This window comes from Malaclemys terrapin, chromosome 4 (genome assembly GCF_027887155.1).
Source record: "Malaclemys terrapin pileata isolate rMalTer1 chromosome 4, rMalTer1.hap1, whole genome shotgun sequence".
NCBI lineage: Eukaryota > Metazoa > Chordata > Testudines > Emydidae > Malaclemys > Malaclemys terrapin.
Window position 1 is genome coordinate 53,552,122 of NC_071508.1, and position 27,456 is coordinate 53,579,577.

The window sequence follows — 27,456 nt, forward strand, 5'->3', positions numbered from 1 at the left end:
GCTTAGCACCATTACATTGCTTTCACCTGAACACAGCTGTGCCTAACAACCTGCTGAAAGCATCCTCCTGTTGTTTGCACAGAACATAAACTAAAGCCTGAGAGCAATCCCCACCTCCTGAAAAGACAATGGTACATTCCTTAGATTGTGAGTCCCAACTGAATCAGTGGCTGTGCATTTAATTCTGGTCCCACCTTGCACGGCTGTAGGTATCATTCAGCATCCTTGCCGTCGGTTGGTTCTCGGAGGCAGGTGTCTTATTTTTAAAACAACCTTCTTGTCCATCCCTCTCATTAATTCTCAATCCGTGGCTGTGTGCAGGAGAAGCAAGTGATAATAGAAGTGCAGCAGCTGACACCCAGAGAATGGATGGTGGCAGTAGCAACAGGACAATGTCATATAGTAGATGGAGTTATGACAGGTATTGTATGTCTTAATTTGTTTACCTTGCTTCTGGTATTGATAAGCAAGGCAAAGCAATTAGAAACTGAGTCTGAGATCTCCTATTATTGCCTTTAAAATCTGAATGATACTTTAGGAATTTAGGTCTTCTAATGATATAGGCATGGCTTTTTCTGTTAGACTGGACGTTGCTTTGAAAATTAGAATGTTTGTTTCATCTATCTAGTCTTGCAGAAAGCGGGTTTATCTCCACAAGGGCAGCACAAGATAATTATTTTATTATTTGATGTGGGGAGAGTTGTTAGCTATTTCCATACAGATATTTCCTGGACTTTTTCAGCAAACACTTTGAGCATTAGTTTGAAATACAATGACGTATGAGACAATTGTTCATACAGACCTATGAAAAGAGGCATTTGCTTGTCGATTTCAGTTCAGAGTCGATACCTGGAAATTAAATAACTTAAAATGCTAGAGCCTGAGATGTGCAGGTTTTCAGAACTTCAGGTTTCGTGGTTGTGGTAGAATAGTGATACTTTCAGACAAGAAATCTGAAAAATTCTATGTAACAAATGTGCAACATAGAGCTGGAAAATGCTGGTTTAGGTGTCCCAATGAGGCAGTTATAAATGCTTTAGACTGTATTTTGTATCAAGATGCAACTATTTACATTTTCTTATTCCTCTATCCCAGAATGTGTGATGGTAACATTTTGTCCCATTAATTTGCTTTTTATGTGGATACAAGGTAACTTGCACAAGTAGAATTGAGCATGATTCATGATTATGACTGGATAAATCTTTTAAGGCTTCACTTTAAATAAAATACCCCCACACTTATAAAAACAATTTTGAATCTGTAAATTGTACACTTGGGACTGGATTTAGGTGCTAATAGGGCTGTCATGACAGTGAGTCAGTGTAACAAAAACAACCATCAGAAATAATCCTTGAAAGGTTTATGAACTGAAAAAACAATGCTTTGAATGGCACCCACGTTGCCTGTGTGTGTAAGGTTACATGGTTTATACACACATACACAGCGTGTACTCCTTAACTTCGTGACTGAAAATCCTGTATACATCACTAGAAAATGTATGAATATTTCATACGTGTCAACCAATCTATTTCAGATCATGTGGAGGAGAGTGGGAATATGTATATGTTTGTGTGTGTGTGTATATACATATATAAGCAAACACACATACGAAAGGATGGGTTATACAACATGCTGGGTTTGTATGCATGTAATCCTGTTCTTCTCTCTCCCCCCCCCCCCCCATAGAGAGCAGACACCTTCTTGTCTCTTATGCCATGTCCTAAGTAGAAGCGTCACAGCACCATGATATACTTGAGTCTATTCCATGTATGCCAAGTTTTGCAGCTGTTATACCTTAATCTCATAGTGTATGTAACAGAAATTTCAAGAAAATTAGTCTTAGATGTGTTTTCTTTGTGGCAGTGTGTTTGTTTTAACCATGTTTACTGCTTTAGAGACAGATATCCAGTTCACTGTCACAGAAATGAAAACTGAAAAGTCTCTATTGCTATTTATTAGCATTGCATTCAGTATGTGTGCTGTACTCATTTCTGTCTGGATTCTTTGCTCTCTGCATTATATTTTGGGGAAGAAATGCAATATTTCCATGTCTCACTTGCTTTCAGTTGCACGGCTTCCAGATTGTTATGAAAAATTTCAGAAACACAAGGTATCTGAGCCAATGCCTGTGTAATTTATTCTCTCCCAGTTGCTAATGCTGGAAGGTTGAGGAATGAATTGCTTGCTTTTTCAACCATATCTCCCTGCTGAAAAAATGGTGCACAGTTGTTTTTGTACATTGAAACTGTCTTCCTACATCTATCTACAAGAAAATGCCCAGTACAATTATAACAAAGATTGCTCCTCTCTAATATCAGAAACCTCATTGTGCTGTTTGAATTCGAGGCACTGTACATGATCCATTTTTGCTGATCTCATTGAATGAAGAAAAAAAAAAAAGCTGTCAGGAGGTGATTACTTATTTCTGTTAGCATAAAAACACCTCAGGGAATTAGCAGGTTCTATTCATGCTAATATAGTATCCTTTGTTCCTGTGGCTATTTGGGTTTGCTTGCCTGTTTGTTACATTTATACAAATGACCAACCAGGCTGGAAGTTAATGAGGAATTGCTCCACATAGGTCTGTGCAGTTTCCCTCTTACGTTTGGTGCATTTCTCACTTGTAAGTATACAGTGTGTTCCAAATGTACTCTTCTCATAGACTCTTTCCCCAGCTCCCCCATTTTTCCATCGATCTTATGTTTCCCTTCAGTTGTGCTTCCTGGAATTTCTACTCCAAGCATTCAAAAATCATGTCAGGTCCCCAAAAAGCAAGACTGTTTTAAAGATCATTATACTTAAAAACCACTGGAGGTACTTTTTAATTTGCCTTTTGAACACTTAGGGTGCAGTCAGGTCATATTGTCAAGCTTGTCTCTGCAACTAGGAGGGCTAGAAGTTCTTTTTAAAAAAAAAAAAATGAAAGCTGAGATTCTCCTTTAATCACTTGCCAACAGGAACTGGGGCTTTAAGAAACAAACTAAATATGCGAGACTCATGATGAAATCATGAGAGTTGGACACCCTGGTGTAAGGGAATGTTAAAGTTCTTCTAGTCCTGGTAACAAACATAATTTATTCCTACTCTGGGGAGGCAGCATGACCTTGGGCAAGTTACATTACCGCTCTCTGCCTCAGTTTCCCCACCTGTAAAATGGAGATACTGGTCTCATGTGTAAAGCACTTTGAAATCTGCTGATGAATAGCACTATACAATCATTAGGAATTATTATTGCTCCTTCCAAAAATATCAAAAAGTAAAATAAATGCCACAATATATTTCAGAAAGGAGGGGAAAGAGAAGACACCTGCTGCTAAACTACTTCCAATTATCATGAAATATTATGACTGGCTGTCATGGTAACTTCTCGCTCCCAGGATAAGTGGACCACAGTACCTCAAAAATATAAAGGCACTTTTTAACAAACACACACATGCAGCAAACCTTACGTGATTGGCTCTAGGTCTTCACTAGATCCATACAAATTTACCATAAAATGTTTCTTACAGAATAGTGATCTGAACAGAGCCAAGCCAGGAACTCCTGAGTTCTAATCTCAGCTCGGACACTGTCTCCTGTGATCTTGTGATCCTGGGTCAGGGTATGTCTAAACTGCAATCGCAGAATGTAATTGCAGCATGTGTAGACATACCTGAGCTAGCTGTAATTTAGCTAGCTTGGGTACTGGAGCAGGGAAGCCAGAGCCGCATAGGTTAGCTACCTACGTAATTACCCAGGGTTCCGGACAGAATTGTACAGCCCATGTGAAAGCCCAGGCTGCTGCAGTTTCACTGTTCCAGTACCTGAGCAAGGTACATAAGAGCTAGCTTGGGTATGTCTACATGAATTGTCAACACACTCTGTGACTTCAGTGTAAACATTCTCTTTTCCCCATCTGAAAATGGGATAACAACAATACTTATCTCCCTCCTAAGGGCATTAGGAAGATGAATTAATGTTTGTGGAGCTCTGTAGGGGATAGTTAGTGACATTTCTCATTTTTTTTATACTCTGGATTTCGCTATGCTCTGTGCTTTTATATTTTATTTTAAATTAGCAAGCTTAAAGAGCTATTTCAAAGGGAGAAGAGAGGTCTTCAGAGGTAGTATTAGAGCAATAATCAACCTTAACAGGTTTCCTTCCCACGTCTACTTAACGATAGGGGTTTTCTTTGCTGTGAATTTTGGATAGGCCTCATGTCGCATGGCAATAACTTTGCAGATAGGGGACTCTTTTTGAAGTTAGCAGTGTACATGTGATTTCAGAGAGCTTTTAGGAGATATATAGGTCCCGACTAGACTGTCTGAGGTGGGAGATTCCCAGTAGTAGTGGAGTTGGCAGCAGTAAAGCAGGGGTAGACATATCGGTCTTCCCAAATTATGTAGTTTGGGATTAGAATGCAATACTCAGCTCTGCCATTGACTCACTGAGTGACCTCACACAAGGCACTTCTCCTTTGTGTCTCAGTTTCCCTATATGTAAAACAAGGATTATAATACTTACTCTCCTCACAGGGGGGGTGTTGGGATGAGTTAATATCATCACAGTACTTTGAACAATCAATGCTGAGTATTGCTATTACCACATTTAAATATCCCCATTTGTTTTCTGTTGGGGATAGACAACAGTAAGTATTTTGATCATCAAAAGCTGCTGCACATACTTTAATCATGTGTATTCATGGATTTTTATCTGCAAATTTTAGTCAGATTTTTCAAATTTAGTCCCTGGAATTACAATTTACAAACTCCTTACCCACTACTTTGAAGAATTACTCTATAGAAACAATGCTGCTAATTCCTGTGTGTGCCGTACGGATGAAAAAATAGAGAGGGAAAATCTTCTAATAGTGGCAAGAGACCATCTGACACAAATCCCTCCTTGATCACCATGTTAAACAGGTAAAGAAAAGAGCATTGGCTCTTCTCAAAGTAGGGAACGGCAGAGGACAGCACAGGTGTGACAAGGAGTGTATGTCAACGAAGAGAAGGTCATGAATAAATATATAGTATCTATATCTCCCAATTGTTCCTCCTTTAGGAAGGATATTTTCATTTTAGTAGTAAATCGTCTTTGTTCCACATCCATCTTGTGGTAACCTCTCATTACTGTACATTAACTTTGTAATGCCAAGATATAAACCAGAGTGGATAAAAATTAATGATTGGAAAAAAATAAGATTAAAAAAATTGGATTTTTAAAATTTAAATAAATTTTTCATTTTTAAAATAAACCTGTTTAAAATTAAAACCGAAACAATAAACAATTTGTGTTAAGGCCTAAAATCATTTAAATTAAATAAAAAATATCAAGCCACACATGTCGGCTGATGAAGTTTTAAAGGAAGTCAAACCACTGTACTGATCCAAGTCACAGGTTAAGCACCTGGATCCACAGTTTGTTGAGGTGCTAAACCATCTTTTGACAGTAATAGAAGGTATTTTCTTCTTTTCAGTTTATTCAACTAGTTCAGTTCAATGACTAGTTCATCCAAAGATAAGAAACTGATTGGAAATTGGAAAAAAAGGATTGTTTTCTTCTCCCATTCTACGAATAAAAATGATGTTTGAGAGGATGGGATCTACTAGTTCTAAAATCTTGAAGGACATGGTGACTAGAAACAATCAGTTCATTAACTACAGATAATAGTTATTTTTATTATTTATTTGTATTGTTGTAGCATCTAAGAGCCTCATCATGGCCAGGATATACTACTTCCTTTTCTTAATAATCAATTTTAAATGCAAAACATGGTTTAATAATTTTTTCTCTTATGTATACAGAACATTTAAGGTAGTTTCATTTAACTAATTAAAAACTATTTTAAAAAAGCAGGTTCAGTGCATTTTTAATTGAATTCCAATTTTCATTTAAAGAGAGCTGGATACAAATACCAAGCAAAAAATTAATCTAGTAATTAAAAATGTATAATTCAACACTCTGTAGCATTAAAAACAAATATTAATCTAAATAAATGTATGTTAAGCTATAATAGCTTAAATAAGTATATCCTCCTGGTCAGTGAAAAGAAGTTCCACGTTTAGTGTAATGGCTATATTTAGTTGCAAGTCAACATATTAATGGTTAGCAACCAATGAGAATCAATCTTTCTTTTGGAAAATAAGTGGAATGTACAAATGCAAAACAACATTAAAATGGATACTTTAAAATCAAGGTTTCTGCTTACTGATTTAAATCGGTGATTTAAATTGCTGTAATTTAAATCAATCCACCCTGTTATAGACCATGATTTTTGCTAAAAGAAATTAATCCCAGATTGTCTAAAGCTTCTTGTACCAATCGTTTAATCTCATTCAGTTCAAATATTGTCCCAAATCATTGTACTAGATGGTGTGTGTGTGTGTGTGTGTGTGTGTGTGTGTGTGTGTGTGTGTGTGTGTGTGTGTGTGTGAGAGAGAGAGAGAGAGAGATTTAATTAAGGACTTGATTCAGGAAAGAAAGTTGTATGTAGCATCACAAGTATACAACATCAAAGACATTCTTCTCCATGGATCTTTCTTTAATTACAGATTGTAAAGAGCCTGATGCTGCAGTATTTGGAAATCTAAATCAGGTGCATATGAATGGAGGTCTGGGTCCAAACTATGCAGTTCCTATAGGGACTGCAGCAATTAATTTAAAGAAGCATTCCAAGTACTTACATATTAGCTATCAACTTTTGAGCACATTAAAAAGAAGAGGGAAGAAACCATAACACCAAGCTAGCAGTCATCTGTACTGGTTACTGAAAATATAAATTTTACCTGTTTACAGGTTTATACCTGTTCACTGCCATCTGCAATTAAACAAAAACTTACTATAAAGGAATCAGAGTGACTGCTCAGAGAAATAAAGCACAACTCCATTTGTCATGTGAGACACAAACTATTTTAAACAAAAAAAAGTGTCCATGTTTCCAGGAACTTGGAGGAGAGTTTGGCATTTCTGAAGTGGGTTGATTACTTGTTAGGAGAGAAGGAAGTACAGTCGTACCCACAGGACACTGCTTTTTAGAATGATTTACTCACAATATGTACTGAGTTCTGATTCTCCCTGAACTAGGCTGTCAGCCTGTTTCCCAAGCACGCACATTTCTGGTGCATAGAAAAACCCTGGTCCCAGGTCAAAGCCAAACCTATTCTACCATCAGCTCTCCTTCAGTTCTCCATGCTGAGCATGCTTTTGGCCAGGACTATCTTTGGTTCGAAATAATTTTGCTTCCCTCTCCTTGCCAATCTGTCTAGGATTGTCTAATAGATCAGATTTTGCCCCCATCACTGACACAATGTGGTTCTTTTCTCTGCAAAAGGTCTCCACTGAAACCAATAGGACTAGTTGCACAGTAAGGCCTTAAAATATACACTGGTTTAAATAAATCAGTTTTAAAATCTAGTTAAACTGGGGCAAACCTCTGTTGTAGACTCCAATCGATTTTACCTTTTATTATATCAAATCAGTAAGTTAATTTACCAATGCAAGCTAAATCAATGTAAGCAAGGGCTAAACTGCTTCATGTATGTATATATTTGGGGATTGCACTCTTAACTTGAGTTTGAAATTGATTTAGTTAAACTGATGCATTTTTCCATTAGACAAGGCCTAAGTTACCACTAATTGTGGTAAAAACAGTGATGAAAGAAGGAGCCATTTCATTAGATTACACTTTGAAAGAGTCTTCTCCTTTTTGCCACAAAAGATGGGCCAGTGTTGAGCTATTAATTTGGTTAACTCCAACACGGTCAGGACTCACTGAACTTCTCCCAGTGGCCTTTGTTTAACCCTTTAATGGAACGTTTACTATTCGTTCAGTAATGCATTTCTTTACCCCCCCCCCCCGCCACATCAATATTTATGCATTTACATTTAAAACAATAAAAAATATGCCTATCCAAGGCCTTAGGTACCCGGACACATTAACAATGTAATAAATACAGTGAATTCAAAGCAGCATTAAAGTAATCAACTCAGCGAGCCAGACACACACAGGGTATGTCTACACAACAATTTTTAGCCCCTCAGCCCAAGCCCTGCAAGCCTGAATCATCTGACCCAGGCTCTGAGACTAGGTGCTGTGGAATGTTTGTTGCAGTGTATACGTGCCCATGGAAAATGCCTTTCCACACCTCCATTGCTGTGGGAAACACATCCTCAGCCCTCTCAAAAAACCCAATTGAACAGGTGTCTTTTGCAGCTTGCTCAGAAGGTCACCAGATTCGGGCTATATTGTATGCAGGGGGAGTAGGGAGTTCCTGAAGCCCTTGCAGAGATTGTCCTGAAAGCAGCCATGTTGTTATGGCACGGGGAGTGAGGCAGTTCCTCACGTAGGGCTTTATAGGTCATAACAGACCATCAAATTCAAAGACTACCAATATTGCTGTATTGGAAAACAAATATTTTTCCAGGTTTTACTTTATATTTTCTTGCTGTCATTTGAGGAAAGGAATACAGAGATATGTCAGTCGGTTTTTAAAAATTGTATTAGAGTCAAGAAATTGTTACAGAAACATTTTTGTAGTGGAGCTTCGCAGTTCTACCAATTAATTTGAGGAAGGTGGCAGTTTAGCAGTTTCCCCCTTCCTCGGCATTTAAAAAACAGGTAAACCTTCTGTCTTTTCCCCTTCTGTCTGTGGAACTCTGCCATGCTGGGTCAGCTATTCGAATCGTAGCATTTTGGAATGAGTTAATTGGTTTAGGAGAGTCGTGTCTCTTCCACCAACTGGCGATTGTGATTTGTGCTGCAACTAAGAAACAGGTAATCAGTCCTTTGTATCTCTTATACAGCATCGATTTTTTTGGGAAAATTAAACAAAAACACTGATGGATTCTCTGAACTCCCCAACATCTTTCCAAAATGTCCTAATAATTGGACAAGTCCTCTGTGACTGTTCGACTCACCACCGCTTGCGCCCCCTGCCGGTCGCTCCAGGAATTAGCTCTTGACCGCTCCAGGGCGTCCTCGCTGTGTGGTAGCTTGCCTGTTGTCTCCATTCTGCTGCCCTCTGACCCACGTTGCTCCCTGCTTGGCAGTATCCCCTTCAGGACAGTCTTCATCCGCTTCAGGACACTGCCCTCCGGCAGTGCCCACTATGATGGTCTCACCCCCTTCCGGGGGGCGTTGTTAACAGCAGTCCTTCTGTTTGCCCCTGCCTTGGTGGCCAACCACAACCCTAGAGTCTAGCCCCTTATCTCAGGGGCAGGTAACAGTCTGTCTTGGCCCCTCTCCTCGGTGGCCAGGGATAATGGAAGGGGGGACCCAGGCCCACCCTCTACTCTGGGTCCTGACCCAGGGACGCTCTAGCAGCAGCCTCCCTCTGTCCTCCTCCTCTCGTCTGCCTAGTTTCCCTGGGCCACTTCCCCTTTGGCCCTATGCACCTTCTCGACCCCTTCTAGCAAGGGCCGCAGCCTGGCAGGTATCTGGGCCGGAGCTCTGCTCTGCTCTGCTCTGCTCTGCTCTGCTCTGCCCTGCCCTGCCCTGCCCTGCCCTGCCCTGCCCTGCTCCTTAGCTCAGGAGCCAGTCTTTCTCCCTTGCTAGTCAAGGAGTGACTGACTTCTCCTCTGCTAGGCAGTCTTTATATGGAACCTAGCCCGGCCCTGATTGGCTGCCTCTTTCCCTGCCCCGATTGGCTCTCCCCAGGCCTTGGCTGATTGGCTGCTGATCTGCGCAGCCTCTCAGGCCTAGTTCAGCCCTTCTTCTCAGGAGGTGGAGCACCGCCCCACCACATCCTCCATATGTGACAAAATCTGCATGTTTCATTACAATTTGGGATTTAAACTTAATGCTTTTAGGGTATGCTTTAGAAACTGCAAGTTCACCCTACCAAAAGCCTTTTCAGCATCTAAAAATAGAAATAGATTAGTCAGGTTGATGAAATTGGTTGAATCATCCAAAAAAAAAAAAAAAATCAGGTCCAGAACTCTGTGAATGTAGTCTAATTGCCTGTTTAACACACAACCTATTTTAGCTCTGAAAATATATCTACACAGTATTTTTCAGTCTATTTGATAAGACTGAAGTATGAAGCTTAGTGTGTTGATTTAACAAAGAGATCACAATTGGATAGGTCTCTTCCAAGTTTCAATATTGCTACTATTTGGGCCTCACTCCAGGTATTGAGGATCTCTTACTCTTTCCACTTCTCATTAAAGATCTCTGCCAGTTGTGCTCTGAACTCTGGGGGAAACCCATCCAGGCTTGAAGATTTACTGTGTTAAGTGATTTAATGATCTCTGCAACTTCATCAGATGTAAATGCTCCTGGTCCATCTGTTCTATTTTAAGGAGCTTTGCATTAATTCTATAATCTTTTATTTGTTTGGGATGTGCTGGCATAAAGCATCCTGTAGAAATTTGTAAATGCCTCACGTATATCTTTTGGACTTGCAAATGATGATGATTAATGATTTGGTTTCTTCCTTAGCTCAGGAGCCAGTCCTTCTCTCTTGCTAGTCAAGGAGTGACTGGAGGTTTGGTTTTTATTATCTTGTATATATTTTAGTCCATTAGCAAGTAGCCTATCACTTTTGTTGCTTTTTTCATAATACTATTGTTGTTTTGTAAATCTGATTGCCTTTTCAGTTTATAGCAGGTTTAATTTACCTCTAGCTTCAATTAGGCTCTTGTACACGCTCTGGGATTGATTTGTCTGATGTAGCTTTAAGTCTTTCTACTTCTCTCAAGAGGTTCTGGTGTCTCTTCTTTTCTAACCTTGATATCATAGGATTAATCACTTAACAAGTTACTCCTGAGTTCCAGAGAGTGCTCTTTTAAACCTGGCTCACGTTATTTTTTCTGAAGTGTAATTTCTTCTCTAATGTTATGGATTCTCTTCTGAGTACATAAAAGAGGAACGTTTAATCTCCATATATTTGTTTTAGTTGTGCCCTCAGTTTCTAATGAAAAGCCAGATGGCGCATTATCGGACCAGCACATACATCCTTGTTTAGCCAGAATAGCGTTATGAAACATTGATTTGGAAATTAATAGCATATCAATTTATGTATGTATTCGCTGTGGAATCGAATAAAAGGAATAATCTCTTTCATTTGCAGTGGGGCATCTTCAGGAGTCACACAAATCATGTGTACCTACTAGTAGTTTTAGCCTGTTTTGGTATCTGATCTGTCTACCTTTAGGATCAGGGCACAGCTATGACCCCACCCACTGTCACAATATCCCCTTCTCCAAATTCTTCCAAGAGTTGGGAGAATTTTTTTGAAAAAGAGCAATTGACCTCTGCTTCTGAGGGATAGATGCTTCTTAAAGTTAGTATTTTGTTTCCAATTGCACCTTTAATCAACAAGCATTTACCATCTTGGCCTATGATTATTATTATGAATAATAGTGTTTACTGTTGTGGTGCGTAAGGGCCAGCCAAGAATGGGTCTCCACTCTTCTAGGTGCTGTACAAATATAGACTTGGTCTACTATGAGAAGTTAGGTCAACATAACTATGATGGTCAGGTGTGGGGAAACCCCCCCGGCCCCTCTTGCAGGAACGCCATCTCCTCAAATCAAGTTAGCTACATGAATACAAAGCCCCCTTCAGTCAATACAGCTGCATCTACTTTGGGGGTTATGTTGGCAGAGTTACGTTGGTCAGAGCTGTTGGTTTTTTCCAGATCCCTGACCAACATAACCCCTAGAGCAGATGCAGCTGTGCTGATGAAAGAGGGCTTCAGGTTGATGTAGCTAACTTCATTTGTGGAGGCGGTGTTCCTACACCGATGGAAAAACCCCTTCTATCAATGTAGGCTGCATCTGTACTGTGTGGTTATGCTGGCATAGCTACACTGACCTCACTATACTGGTATAGTCTCCATAGTGTAGACATATCTACACAGTAGTTGACAGTCCCTGTCCCAAAGAGTTTACAATCTAAATAGGCAAGATACCCATAGGATGGGGGAGGGGTGTAACATACCAGCCCAGTGAACTATGTGATGGCAGGAAACATGTTAGTTCCAGGATTTTTGAGGGGGTGGGTTTACTTAAGAGAGTATCAGCTATATATGGGTGGGGGAGGGCTGGTGGGGGAGGAGAGAAGAAAGTGAGGGGGTGGTAGGGGAAGAGGGGCAGGTGTGGAGCAAAGCTGAGGTAAAGAGACTGTCAGGTTTCTCCAACCCCCCCCCCCCCCCCGCTCCCTGTCAAAAATGGGAAATTCTCTGAATGTCCAAAGGTCTCTGCATTGGTGCTTCTGCCCCTGTCAGCTGGAGCCTCTGGCTAACACCTCTCTGCAGTTTCCCCCCCAGGTCACGTAGCAATGTGTTTGGGGGGGGGGCATGACCTGGGCAGCATTGCCAACTCTAATGATTTTGTCACGAGTTCCATGATGATTATTTTTCTTGAAGCCCCAGCTCCTGGAGTCACGTGGATATGTGATGATTTCATCCTTCATTCTTAAAGAAAAAAGTAAGTTTCTAGCCCTCGTGGCGCTGGAGAAAGCTTCAGAATGTGACCCGCAGTACACCCTAATGGCCCAAAAGCAGAAGACAAATAAAAAGACCACCCAATCTATTTTACATAATCTCATGATTTTAAAGTTATCCTCATGATTTTTGGTGAGCCTGACTCATGATTTTTGAACATTCTCTAAGATGAATAATATTTACTTAGATTGGCATTAAAAAAAATTCCTGCCCAACCTGCTGCTCCTGCAACATTGTTTTTTTCTCCAGTTCCCTCTCAACACATTGGTTAAAAGTAATAGAAAAATAATACAGTGGCTTTGTTTTGTTTTTGTTGTTTTTCCCAGCTCCCCCTCCTCCCCAAAATCCCCATACTATTCATAATGATACAAAATTCCCCCCTTCCACCTTTCCCTACAATGTGGAGGTTCCCTATAGACTCAGATACAGCCAGCTGATTAGCCCATTCTACTGGTGTGGTGAACTCCGTCTGGGGTATCAAGACTCCCCACCATGGGTGGAGCTGTGGCACCATTTTCTTTAAAGAACAAATGTTGGGATCTGTTGCTCAGAGCCATATTTCAGACCCCTTCCTCCTTTATATATCCTGGCTTAAATCACATCTATGGTGCCACCCCTTCTTCACCCCTTTTCATTGTTGTCAACACACATTCATATTCTTTCTTCCCCTTCCTCTTTATGCATCAATTCCAACCTGTAATACCTTTTCCATGAGATTCAGGGGGTCTTTTAAAGTTTAAAAAAAGCCAGACTGAGCTCACTAAAAATTGAAGAGCTCACTTATGGACACCATTTCCTCATGACAGCTACCCTCTCTTTTTGAATTGCATTTGGAAGTGTGAATTGAAAGGGATATACTCCTTGGTATTTTTTTTCTCAGTTGGTAGAGATGGCTGAAAAATGCCTTTGCTCTCACACTTCTTCAGATTCACCCTGCATCTTTATGATTTTATTTCTTGGCTTTTCTGTTCCTGTCTTTTATCTGCCTCTCTCTTCCATGTTTAACAAGTTACCTCTCTATATTTTGGGTCATGGTCTGAATCTGAATCCGCCTAGGTTTCAGGGCTACCTTCCTTTAGATTTAGTTTTGTGAGGGTTTTAACCCCTTTGCATTTCTCCCATATGAGATATTGCTGTCCTTGATGAATAAATGTGTTGCACGTGTATTTTCCCACTCTGTGGTCGATTCCAGGAGTGCCCAGTCAGGTCTCAGCACTCTAGCCATCACCTATGTCTGGTCAGGGACCACATCGCACTCCCCTCTGACGGAGGGTTTTAAGGCAGCACAACTCCCTGCCTTCCACAGTAATAGGCAGACTGACTTGCAGTGGATAACGGCCAGCACCAGTATGTTACTTTCTCTCCAAGGGCTATAAACTGTGTATTGCCAGCTGTTGCAAGTTGCCACACAGCTCTTTGTAAGTAAGCATATTTTATTCTTGAGGTTAAAAGCATTACAGAGAAAACATGTAAAAAAAAAAATTCCTATATGCATGCTAAAAGCTTACCAGAGGTCACCCATCAATCTTATGGCACCCTAGTAGGGTAAAGGCTTTCCAACTCTTCTGCTTTCCGTGCCTTCTTGGTTGCAAAGATTTGAAGTGCTTCCTGCTTAAGGTCCACAGTCTTGGTCAGCTCATACTCTATTGAGATGGCTGCAAGGCCGACCAGCCTCTCTTGTGTCATTGTGGAGCGTAGATGTGTTTTTATTAACTTCAGCTTGGAGAAGCTACGTTCTTCACTGGCAACTGTTGCAGGAAGCGTTAGACATATGCGCAGAGCAACAAAAGCATTTGGAAAGAGGGTGGTCATCTTATTTGTGCACATGTATTCCAGAACAGCCTTTGGAGTTGATCCTGGTGAAATGTATCTTGAAAGGACTTTCAGTTCATCACCTAAATCACTCGCATCAATATTGCGCATGCCATCATGTGTCAACACTGTCTCTAGTGCCCTGCATTGCTGGTGTAGGTCGTCTTCAGGTATAGTGAGGAGTTTTGGAATATCATACAAAATCCCAAATATACTGCTGTGTTCCTTGAGCTGCATGAAATGTTCTTCAACTGACTGCATTGCACCATCTAGCCCCTAGTTAAAGAATTCAACTTTGAATTGTTGTTTGGGGTCTCTTATGGGATTATCCCGTGCCTCATAATCAAAATGTCATCCTCTTCTTCTTCGGTGACTCTTGTATTCTAGAATGGGTGGGAAAATGGCTTCAGTGTGAAGTTCCTCTGCCAACTTCTGTGCACTCTTCAGAACGTTTTGAAATCCCTCATCTGATGGTAAGACTGTAGGTATGACTTTACTTTGTCCAGTCATTCCATTGCTCCAGATATATCAAGGTCAACACCTTGGAGTCTTTTGCTTACAACATTTATTTCAAACAGTATGTCATGCCACAACACTAAGCCACACAGAAATTTGAAGTTATGTATGTTTCTGGTGATTCCATTTCCCTCTGCCCCTGTTCTCCCATGAACAGTTCCTCTCATAGAATTATCCATCATAATGGCAATTATGGCATCATCTATCGTCCCAATTTGGTGTTTGATAGGCTTTATCACCTCCACTCAACTTTCCCATCGCGTGGCACTTAGTGGTTTCAGTGTCAGAGAGGATGTTCCCAGATGTTGCTTCAAAATTTGCCATCGATGAGTTGATGCAGAGAAAAATACATAGATGCTTTGAATTACATTAAAAAATTCAGCAGCCTCACTAGAAGCTGATGCTGCATGACTGACCACCAAGTTCAATGAATGAGAACTGCATGGGACAAAAAAGGCTCGAGGGTTTAACTATCGGATCCGTGTCTGCACTCCTCTGTTCTTTCCTCTCGTGTTGGCACCATTATTGTAGCCCTGACCTCTCATGTCAGCTATCGCAATTCCCGTATCTTCCAGCTTTTTAAGAAGCACATTTGTCATATCAGCTACTGTAGTATCATCAATGTCAATAAATTTTAGAAAATGCTCTCTGACAGTCACCATTGCAGGGACATTTTCACTATGTTCTGGTGTTGTTACAAAACGCACCATTAAAGTCATTTGTTCCACATGGCTTACGTCAGGTTTGCAGTCCAGAATAACAGAGTAATATCTTGTTGACTTGAGATCTGCCACAATCTTCTGTTTGACTTTTGTTGCCAGTAACTGTATGATCTCATTTTGAATTGTTTTCCTAAGGTAGTGGTGTGTGTACATTTCTTGGGTGGTGACTCTTCTTAGGTGCTCCTGGAGTCCAGCATCAAACTCAGCCATCAGCTCCACAATTTTAAGGAAGTTTCCATTGTTTGGCCCATACAGCTGATCTGAAGTGCCATGCAGTGCTAGGTTTTGGGTAGCAAGCAGTCTCACAATGGCAATGAACCTTTTCAGAACATTTTGCCAGTAAAGAGAATCTGATGCAATCGTCTCTTGATGCTGATCATCTATAGTGGTCTTTAACCTTAGTCTTATCTCAAGCTCTTTCCACCTATGGAATGCTCTCTGGTGATTTGCTGCCTTCTCATGGCATACCAGATTTCTAGCCAGATTTTTTCCAGTCCTTTGTTCCTGTAGAACCCAGTGTGGCTGGAATATTAGACTGGAAAAGTTTGCAACAAAAACAGTATGCAGCATTCGGGGGTTTTGAGTGCATAAGCCATGGCCTCTCCACTTTGTCACCATTGGGGATTTCATGCCAGAAATATGTTGGATGGAAATTATATTTTCCTTGTCTTTGGGGAACATGAAGTTTTTCACTTGCTGTGGCCCATGCAGTACAAGGAAGTCCCTCAGACTACTGCTCAAGTGGGTCCACAGTCCTGGATCATCTAGACTTAAGGAACTAAACTCAGCTGTTTCTTGCACCTCCACCACGCTCTTCTCTGATCTACACTTTTCTTCAGGAATGTGCATGGTCACATCCATTTGAATTGGAGATATGGATGCTGCAGCAGCTGCCAGGTCACCTGCACTCTGACTAACTGGAAGATCAGGCATCTCCTCACCACTCACATCCTCACTGGGGCCCGAAGGCTCATTGTGAACATTTGTGTCTGTTTTCAGAGTAGCAGCCGTGTTAGTCTGTATCCTCAAAAAGAACAGGAGTACTTGTGGCACCTTAGAGACTAACAAATTTATTAGAGCATAAGTTTTCGTGGGCTACAACCCACTTCTTCGGATGCATATAGGAGAGCTCCTTCCTGGTTAGATAGAAAAGCTTCCTTTGCTTTTTCTGAATGCTGCTCCAGAGGGGTGTTTTCTTCTTTCACTCATGACTGCTGTTCTGTGCCAGCTATAGTGGCTCTCAACACTCAGTTGAAGGGGACAAATAAGCAGGCTGGTATCAGGGCCTGAGTGAGGGAAGATATTAGTATCTTAAGGGCCTAACTGGCTCCTACTACTTCAGTTGACTGCCTGTTCTCCTCAAATGGGTTCAGAGAAGCAGCAGGAAGCTCCCTGAGAAGCTGGTGTTAATCAGTCCAGTCTCCTGGGGGTGCTAGAGAGGTACATAAGAGGCTCCTCCTCCTCTCTCTCCCTGCAGCTCCTGCTGCTTTCTGTAACTTCCTCTCGCCTTTTCTCCTGCCTGCCTGTTATGTTTCTTGTGTCCTCCTTCCTCCAGCACAGCACTCCACCATCTATGTGCATCTAGAGCAGAGAGAATACATATGCACCAGCAGCAGACACAATTTTCTACACTCTGGGTCCTAGTGGCGCTCCCCCCCACAGACTGGCACCTGAGGCGGCTGCCTCAGTTCGCCTCATGGTAAGGCCAGCCCTGAACTAGCTTCCCTCATATTCCTGGAGAATTTGCTACAGTGGTTTTCTTTATGGTTCATAGGAAAAATCTGTTAGTGGTCTCAAAGTTCTTCTTTCAAATGAATTTTAACACAAGTATTTGCATGGATTACATAGGGCAATAGCTAGTGCACCAGCTTGTTATCTCAGCTGAAAACCTGGATTTAAACTAAATGAACCCCAAAAGTTCTCATTGAAATGGAAAATATTTGGCATTAATCTTTTGGAAAACTCTGCAAATGTCCACCCTCACCACTGGAAAACGGACTTATTGTCTAACAAAGAAGCCCCAATTTTCATGCAAAGGTGGCTTCTAGGGAAAATATGAAAACACAGTTGTCATAAATATAAAGGGAAGGGTAACAACCTTTATGTATGCAGTAACATAAAATCCCTCCTGGCCAGAGGTACAAAATAATTTATCTGTAAGGGGTTAATCAGTTCAATTAACCTAGTTGACACCTGATGAGAAGGACCAATGGGGAAAGAAGATACTTTCAAATCTGGAGCGGGGAGGGAAAGAGGTTATGTTTGGGCTCTCTTTGTTGGTTCCCTCTTGGGACAGAGAGAGAGGCCAAGCAGGTAAACCAGCTCCTACAAAGATACCTGAAATAATACATTTAAAATTACAGAAATTGTAAGTAAAGGCAAGGAAATGCGTTAGAGTATCTTTTGTTTTAGCTTGTGAATTTTCCCTATGATAAGAGGGCGGTTTATTCCTGTATTTGTAACTTTGAAGTTGAGCCTAGAGGGGAATCCTCTGTGTTTTAAATCTTTTTATTACCTTGTAAAATTACCTTCCATCCTGATTTTACAGAGGCGCTTCTTTTACTTTTTTCTTTATAATAAAGTTCTTCTTTTAAGAACCTGATTGATTTTTAGTGTCCTAAAGATAAAGGGTCTGGTCTGTACTTTTATTAAAGGCAATTGGTTGGTATATTATTCTCAAGCCCCCCCAGGAAAGGAGGTGAAGTGGTTTGGGGGAATATTTTGGGGAAATAGGAACTCCAAGTGGTCCTTTTTTCTGAATCTTTGTCTAAATCACTTGGTGGTGGAAGCAATGCCGTCCAAGAACAAGGAAAGGATTTGTGCCTTGGGGAAGTTTTTAACCTAAGCTGGTAGAAATAAGCTTAGGAGGTCTTGCATGCACGTCCCCACATCTGTATCTCAGAGTTCAGAGTGGGGAGGGGACCCTGACATGGTGGTAGCGAAGTGGGATCATTTTGAACCAGAAGCACAGACCTCAGGATTTTAAAAGAACAATTTTTTTCCTTTTGGCTGCTTGAAAAACAGGGAGTTTTTTTTTTTTTTTTTTAAAAGGACACTTCCCCCCCCCTTTGCCTGTAGGCAGAGGAGTTAAGCTACAGCAAGGGAATTCACAAGCTGGGTTTTTTCCTTCTTTCTAGCTCTCAGGTTAGGCTAGGCTAAGGCGCAGGAAGGCTAGGATGACAAAGTCAGATCCAGAAAAAACTGGAATTAGCCAGATTGGAAGCTGAGGAAAGACAGAAGGAACATGAAAGACAACTGGAATTCAAATGAATGGATGAGGTGATGGAGTGGAAACAATGGAATCCTTCAGCAGCTGGCTCTACTTCCCCAAAAATCCACAAATGGAAGCGACTATTACCACAGTGTAATGAATCCAGTGATATTGCTGAATATTTCATCGCCTTTGAGAGACTGTACAATCTCCATGCAATTCCTGAAGATCAAATAATAACTACATTGGTAGCAAAATTGACTGGACATATTCAACAAGATGCCTGTTGAGGATGCTTCTGACTATGGTAAATTTAAGTATTTGGTTTTAAAACAATTTCAAATTACACCTGAAACTTACTGAGTAAAATTTAGAGCCCTTAAGAGAGGGGCTGGACTAAGTAATGTGGCTTATGTAAACCAGATGAAGGATCTGTTAGATAAATGGGTCAAAGGAAGGGGTGTAACTAGCTTTGAAGGGATGTGTGATTTGGTTGTACAGGAGCAGTTCCTGACTATGACTAATGATGATGTGTTTATGGGATAAGAAAATGGACTCAGCAGAAAGACTTGCTTATGCTTATCAATACAAGCAGTCCCAGACCACCAGAAAGATGAGGGCAAATTGGAACAAAACAGGTGGAGGTAGCAGAGAGGAACAACCCTGGTCACGGTTTGGGTGGATACCAGAAGGGACAGCCCGAGACCACACCATACCACTGGGGGCAGCCCAAGGCTCCACCTACACCCCAAGGAAAACCCCAGTCACCTTATCGTCCCACCACACCATTCTCCAGCAACCCACCTCGCTCCAGTAACTAGTCAGCTGAGCGATGTTTTAAATATAATGAGCTGGGGCATGTAAAGGCCAACTGCCCCAAGAACCCCCAACAGATTGCAGTTCATTGCTCCGGTGTTACATCAAAGGTCCGCAGGCCCAGAGGCCTCCCAGATACCCTCAGCGCGAAGGGAAACTGTGAGTGTGGGTGGGAAGAAGGTTATTGCATGGAGGGACACTGGAGCACAAGTGTCAGCTATCCACCAATCCTTAGTGGACCCCAAATTCATCAACCCAGAGGCCCAAGTGATGATTCAACCCTTCAAGTCAAATTATTTTTACTTGCCTATAGCCAAGTTGCCTGTCCAGTACAAGGGCTGGTCAGGAATGTGGACTTTTGCAGTCTATGATGATTATCCCATTCCTATGCTGCTGGGGGAAGACTTGCCCATCCATGTGAAGCTAGCCAAGAGGGTGGGAATGGTCACCCGCAGCCAGGCTAAGCAAGCCTTCATACCTATCCCTGTTCCTTAGCCTTCTACAAGGGTCCAGTCTGTGTTACCAGAGGCCCAGACTGGGGTGGTGGAACCGGACCCCATGCCAACGTCTGTGACAGCAGTAATGGATTTGTGCCTTGGGGAAGTCTTTCATGTAGGTCCCCACATCTGTACCCCAGAGTTCAGAGTGGAGTGGGAACCCTGACAACAGTGGTCACCATTATAAAGGCAACATTTACCAGCGGCTACCAGGCTACAGCATCTGAGATCCCACAGCTATTTCCTAGTCTAAGCATAGAGAAATTCCACCATATCTTAGTGGCTAGTATGATAACTGTTAAATTTCCAGCGGTGACCACTGTAACCATTTAGCTGAATTTTGCAACTAAGCAAAATGTCAGGGTGTTAAAATTACCCAGCATGAAAGGGGAAAAATATTTGTGTTTAAATTTAATGAAAAAAAAATGCAACTATTTTTGATAAGCATTTTCATGGACATTCACATCTGGAAGGAAAATGGTTCAAGGTTTTAGTTGGAAAACAAGCAGAATGTTAGGTTAGTTACAGATTCTCATGAATGATATGTACAGCATGAATAGTTTTGCGCTGTGTGTGGGTTTTTTTGCATCCAGTCCTGGGGAGATCGTGTTTACATTTTTTTCATTTTACTGCATGAATTAAGACCTTTAGTAATTGCCTTTTATCCATAAAGAATCATTAAATATGCACACAACACACATTCTGTGGTTTTACAGCATGCTTGAAACGGCTTGTAATTATCTTACCCAATAAAGAGGATCATTGCTGCTAGTAAGAGTATCTCATAATAGAGAATATTTTACAGTTTGAAAAGACTTATTAGAAAACAAGTGAAAGCAGGTTATTTTTTTTCTGAAACAAAATCACAACAAGGGCGTTAGTAAATTATCTGCATTATATTTACTTTCTGCATTTCTCTCTGAATTCCTGTTCTCCATAAATACCACTCTAGTACCCATGTTACTGAGCAGGGTAATTGCAAGCTGGCACCAATCCCCAAAGATCTAACTATTAATACTAGTTCTTTTTTATCAGTCCCATTGGCATATCTAACAGTTAAGGGCGATCTGTTTTTATGGCTGATATATAATACATGGTTAATGCCTAATTTGTGTCACTTAATATTAAGTTGACAATTATTTTTCTTGGGCTGAATATGATTCAACATCTGGGGAAGATCAAGTGATTGCAGACTTCAGACATTTGGCCACTATTCCACTCACTCACCAAGGGCTTCTCGGTTTTTGCCCACTCCAATACCACCAGATTCCTCAAGGGCTTACACAGTTGGTTTCACACTGTAAGGCCCTCAGCCTCTCAGAGGGACCTCAGTTTGGTTCTCAGTGCCCTGAGAAAACCCAACTTTGAACCAATGGCTACCTGTTCTCTCCTCCACCTTTCCCTCAAGACTGTTTCTTATAGCCATCACTTCAGTTAGATGAATGAGAGAGCTCAGTGCTCTTCTGGCAGACCTGCCATTTACTTTATTAAGTAGAGATAAGGTTATATTGTGTCCTCCATCCTTGCTTCCTCCCTAAGGTCTCTATGGAATACCATATTAATCAAGAGATCCACCTACTAGTGGTTTACCCAAAGTCTCATGCCTCCAGAGAGACCAGCCTATGTACACTCGATGTCAGAAGGGCTCTCGCCTTCTACTATAACAGGACTAAGACCTTTCAGACCTCTCCTAGTTTAGTTGTACCATTTGCAGAGGGGATGAAGGGACACCTTGTTTCCACTCAAAGACTGTCAAAGTAGGTTTTGGGCTGCATTTTAACCTGTTATGACTCTGCTGGGATGCACCTCCCTGACAGAGTGACCGCATACTCACAAGAGGCCATACCTCATCTAGAGCTCTACTGAAAGACCTTCCCATAACAGAAATCTGTAGGACTGCAACTAGGTCTTTCCTCCATACCTTTGCCTAGTCCTATGCCATTCTACTAGATGATACTATCTCCAAACTGTCTTGGACTTGCCTCCTCAGCACCCTCCTCCTCGTTGATTTATTGCTTGGGAGTCTCCTGCAGTGGAGCATCCATAGGGATGTGTACTCGAAGAAAAAGGAGAGGTTACTTAACTTACAGTAACTTGAGTTCTTCAAGATTTTTTGTCCCTATGGGTGCTCCACCTCCTTCCCTTCTGCTTTTCAGTGAAGAAAGAACTGAGGGGCAGCGGGTCTGCACCTCCTTATATGCACTTGTTTGGAGGCACAGGGTGCTGCTCTGTGCAGGTGCAGGCCCACGGATGCTGCTTATGCTCTGCATGCTCCAGTTGAGAGCACACCGTGCACGCGTCCTGTGGTGAAGCACCCATAGGGACAAAACATCTCGAAGAACTCAAGTTACTGTAAGGTAAGTAACCATGCCTTCCCCTGATGGCTGTACCAAGTAAGGTCTTCTTTAAGGTGAGTTTGGGGCTCTATAGAAACTCTGTCAACTGAAGTGATACACTGAATGTGTGTCACCTTTGTGCCCTGGCCCCACACAACTGCTGATGAAGGCCTCTCACATTTGAGGCAGTGTTGTTGGGCTGCAGAGTGCTTGATTTATTTTTTAACCTTAATATTATATTAATGTGATGTTGCACTCTATATGATTTTATGAAAATATGCTGCTGAGTGTGAATATAATGTAACTAAAATATGCTTCATGCAAAAGGTCTCTTGTAAGGTATCATTATAAAGCGTATAATCTACTGAGTGTGGTCATCCTATTTGTATAAATGTATCACACTTGTATCTGAAACTAGAAATATAAAATATATCTCTGAGGGCCTATTGTAATTATGCAAAATTTGGGCCATTAATGGTGGCTTGGAATCTTGATGGCTCCCATTAACCAGGACAATTGTCTGTAGATGGCTCTGTTTTACTTGTGTGTCTTCCTGTATACCTGTATGCTGACAAGTGGGTAATGAAGTCTTACAGTGACATGTGATCACGTCACCTGAACTGGAATCCATCTTTAACCTGGTGCTTTTCAATTGAGAAGGAGTGGTGGAAACCCAGAGGGACAAAGGATTCCTGCCTTATGCAAAAGATATACAAGTAGGTGGAACAGAGAAAAGCGGGGGGGGGGGGGGGGGAAGTCATGAGAAATCCCCTAGCTACCACCTGAGCTGGAACAAGGGCTATACCAGGGGAAAGGATTGTGCCCAGACTAGGAAGGTATCCAGTCTGTGAAAGAAACTTATTGAAACATCTCTAAGGGTGAGATTTTATCTGTACTCAGTTTTATTACTGTATTAGATGTAGATTTGCATGTTTTATTTTATTTGGTAATTCACTATCTTCTGTCTGTAACTCCTTGGAACCACTTAAATCCTATTTTATGTATTTAATAACATCACTTTTTACTTATTAATTAACCCTGAGTATGTATTAATACCTGGGGGGAGCAAACAGCTGTGCATATCTCTCTATCAGTGTATAGAGGGCGAACAATTTATGAGTTTACCCTGTATAAGCTTTATACAGGGTAAAACGGATTTATTTGGGGTTTGGACCCCATTGGGAGTTGGGCATCTGAGTGTTAAAGACAGGAACACTTCTGTAAGTTGCTTTCAGTTAAGTTTTCAGCTTTTGGGGTACATGGTTCAGACCCTGGTTCTGTGTTGGAGCAGATGGGCGTGTCTGGCTCAACAAGACAAGGTGCTGGAGTCCCGAGCTGGCAGGAAAAGCAGGGGCAAAAGTAGTCTTTGCACATCAGGTGGCAGTTCCCAAGGGGGTTTCTGTGACCAAGCCCGTCACAATTCAGACTAGGGTTTTTATTTTATTTATTTCTTTTGCAAGAAATATGACTGAAATACAGCTGCAGAGACGTTTCCAGGGTACAGCATTTTTAAAGCTGCCTTGAGACACTCTATGTGCCAACCTGTAGTGCAGAATAAACAGGGCACATAATTTTCAAATGACTTGGCTCCTTGATGTTATTTCAATTTGGTTAGATCTGGGATTTAGTAAGATGTAGGGTTCATAATCGGGTCCAGTTTCTGAAAATCATTTCAGAACAGAGTCATCTAGTACCTGTAACACCGTGTTCAGATCTGGGTGAATTTACTGGAAAGGTATAGTCACAGAGTGAGTTCAAAGAGAAATGAATGTGAACAAGGGGCTGGAGGGACTGATTTATAGAGAAATATAAAAGCGCTAGTTATGTAGAGCTCAGCTAAGCAATGACTGTGGGGAGAGCATAAATCTGCAAATAGCTGAGGGGTAAAATAAAGAGGGAGATGAATTATTTAGGGTGAGAGAGAGAATTACAATTAATGGAATGAAAATCTGAAAAGGAATAGGCTAAAATCAGGAAAAATGTCTTGATAGTGAAATGTGTGACTAGAAAATCCTTGCTGGGAAGTTGTGGAAGTCACATCCCTGGATACATTGAAAATGGTATTGGACAAAACACATCCATCTGGAACGATCCAATAGGTCTCCATTTCTAATTTCTATGATGCTATAAAGATTTTTTTTAAAAGTCTCCAATTAATTGACTGATAATTTAATAGTCAGACATGTGAGTTGGAGCGGGAGGGAGGAATATTTAGAAATTAGTTTACTTCCAAAGAAACATCAGTTGACAAAGTTGTGTAACTGTAACTGTTAAATAGGCTAACAACCCTCTGTAAAAAGTCTTCATGTGGTTTCTCTTTGAACAGAGGGCCCAATGCAGACAGGGATGAGCTATTTTACTGACTGAAACTAGCTGTAATACAGAATTATAGAAATACCTTAATTGACCTTTCCAGACTCTTCTAACAAAAGAGTGTAGTGTAGGCAATAGATTCTCCAGTGTTTTATCAAGTCCAGAGTTTACACAAGTGATGAGACTTCTATCACTTCCTTTGAGAGGCTGTTCCAGGATCGCAAAGTCCTTAGTGTTCCACAATGCATTGCAGTCTCTCAATGCTTCAGCCAATTTGCAATCATAGTATGCTTCACTTCCCATCTTAAACTATTCAGTGGTGGGGTTGCCATTCCCTGTTACACAGCTGTTGTATTCCACCCTAGAAGTGGCTGAAATTCCAAGGTGGGTAAACCTGGTTTATATGTATGCAAATCACTTCCCCCTTGCCTGGAAGTTATTCAGGTGGTTAATGGGCTCAATTTGGTTTTATCCAGTTATCTCCAAATATGTCCCAAAAGGAAGCTGCCATGTATGATACGGAGTTCTGAACAAAATGAAACCTATAATGAATAAATAAGCTACAGCCCTTTCCTTTAGTTACTGGAAAAATACTGGTGGTATATGGATTAGGACCGAAGTCAGAATTTATCACAGGTGTATCAGGCCAGACCTGTTTCAATTTAGGGTTTCTTGCGGTTAAGAATGTAAGAATGGCCATACTGTGTCAGACAAATGGACCAGCTAGCCAGTATCCTGTCTTCCACCAGTGGCTGATGCCGAATGCTTCAGAGGGAATGAACAGAACAGGGCTAATTATCAAGTGATCCATCCCCATCATCCAGTCCCAGCTTCTGGCCGTCAGAGAGTTAGGGACACCTGGAGCATGGGCTTGTGTCCATGACCATCTTGGCCAATAGCCATTGATGGACCTGTCCTCCATAAAATGATATAATTCTTTTTTGAAACCCGTTATACTTTTGGCCTTCACAACATCTCCTGGCAACAAGTTCCATAGGTTGACTGTGCATTGTGTAAAGAAGTACTTCATTTTGTTTGTTTTAAACCTGCTACCTATTAATTTCATTGGGTGACCCCTAGTTCTTGTGTTATGTGAAGGGGTAAGTAACACCTTTCTATTCACTTTGTCCACATCATTCATAATTTTATAGTCCTCTCCACTTAGTATCTTCTCTTAATCATCTCTTTTCTAGGTTGACAGTACCGGTCTTTTTAATCTCTCATCATATGTTTCATACCCATAATAATTTTTGTTGCCTTTCTCTACCTTTTCTATTTCTAATATATCTTTTTTGAGATGGGGTGACCAGAACTGCTCTCAGTATTCAAGGTGTGGGTGTACCATGAATTTATACCAAGTATTTTGTCTTACTGTGTATACCTTTCCTAATGGTTCCTACTGTTCTGTTAGCTTTTTTTTTGCTTGCCACTGCACATTGAGTGGATGTTTTAAGAGAACTATCCACAATAACTCCAAGATCTCTTTGCATGGGAACAGCTCATTTAGACCCATCATTTTCTAAGTATAGTAGGGATTGTTTTCCAATGTACATTACATTGCACTTATCAACATTGATCTACATCTGCCATTTTGTTGCCAAGTCACCCAGTTCTGCGAAATCCCTTTGTACCTCTTTGCAGTCAGCTTTGGACTTAACTATCTTGAGTAATTTAGTACCATCTACAAACTTTGCCACCTCACAGTTTGCCCCTTTTTCCAGATAATTTATAAATATGTTGAAAAGCACTAGTTCCAGTTACTTTTCTCCATTCTGAAAACTGAACATTTATTCCTTCCTTTGTTTTCTATCATTGAACCAGTTACTGATCTATGAGAAGACCTTTCCTCTTATTCCGTGACTGCTTAGTTTGCTTAAGAGCCTTTGGTGAGGGACCTTGTCAAAGGCTTTCTGAAGGCTACTGTGAAATGAGTTGTGATGTTGATAAACTGACTCTAGTGTCAGCTTGCAGATGAATTAGGATCTAAATGTAACCAACATTGACACTAGTCTAGGCCTTAGTGAGCATGTGTATGATAGTGTGGACTAAAGTCACGTGCAACCCTATTATATAAACAAAATGCATCCTTTGGGCAAATTAGTCTTCCTAATTCATAATGTGGATTTTTTCTTGCATATTCTCCACTCATTCTGGGTGCAGTAATGCCAGTGGGAGCTCCACAAGTGCAGAATATGCACTAGATATAGATAATGAAAATCCTAGAGGAGATTTCTGCCTTTGATTGGAATTCATGCATCCATCTCTGATGCAATGCGATTCTGGGTGAATTAGCGCACTGACTGCCATCCCTCGTTCTGCCTGGAGCCTCCCCTCTCTCTTCCATCTCCAACCCCAGTCCATCAAACTGCATGATTTCTCCATGGTTTTAAAATACAGAAATCTGTTGGTCTTCAGAATGCTTTTGGAACACTGGAAAGAGCGTGCGCTGTGGTGGTGTTTGTGAAACAATGCTTTCTGTGAATTTTGAAGCCTAAATCTTAGAACTGTAAGAACATTTCTTTTTGCAAATTGTCCCCTTTACCTTTGTCAGTCTGTCACTACCACTGACCTCAATTGTCAGGAATATATATAATCAGTTAGACAGCATCAAATAGTTTGTCTGTAAAACTCTAATAGGGGCATGGATACCTCTCGATGCATTTGCAGGCCTAGTGCCTCTTTATCAGATATTTCTTTTACCAAATCATTTAAATTTATCTTCACATTTGCTGTCCATTCGCATCTCAAACTTGATGGTACTGAATATAATTTTGAATTATATGTATGGCATAAAAAGAGCAACGTTGC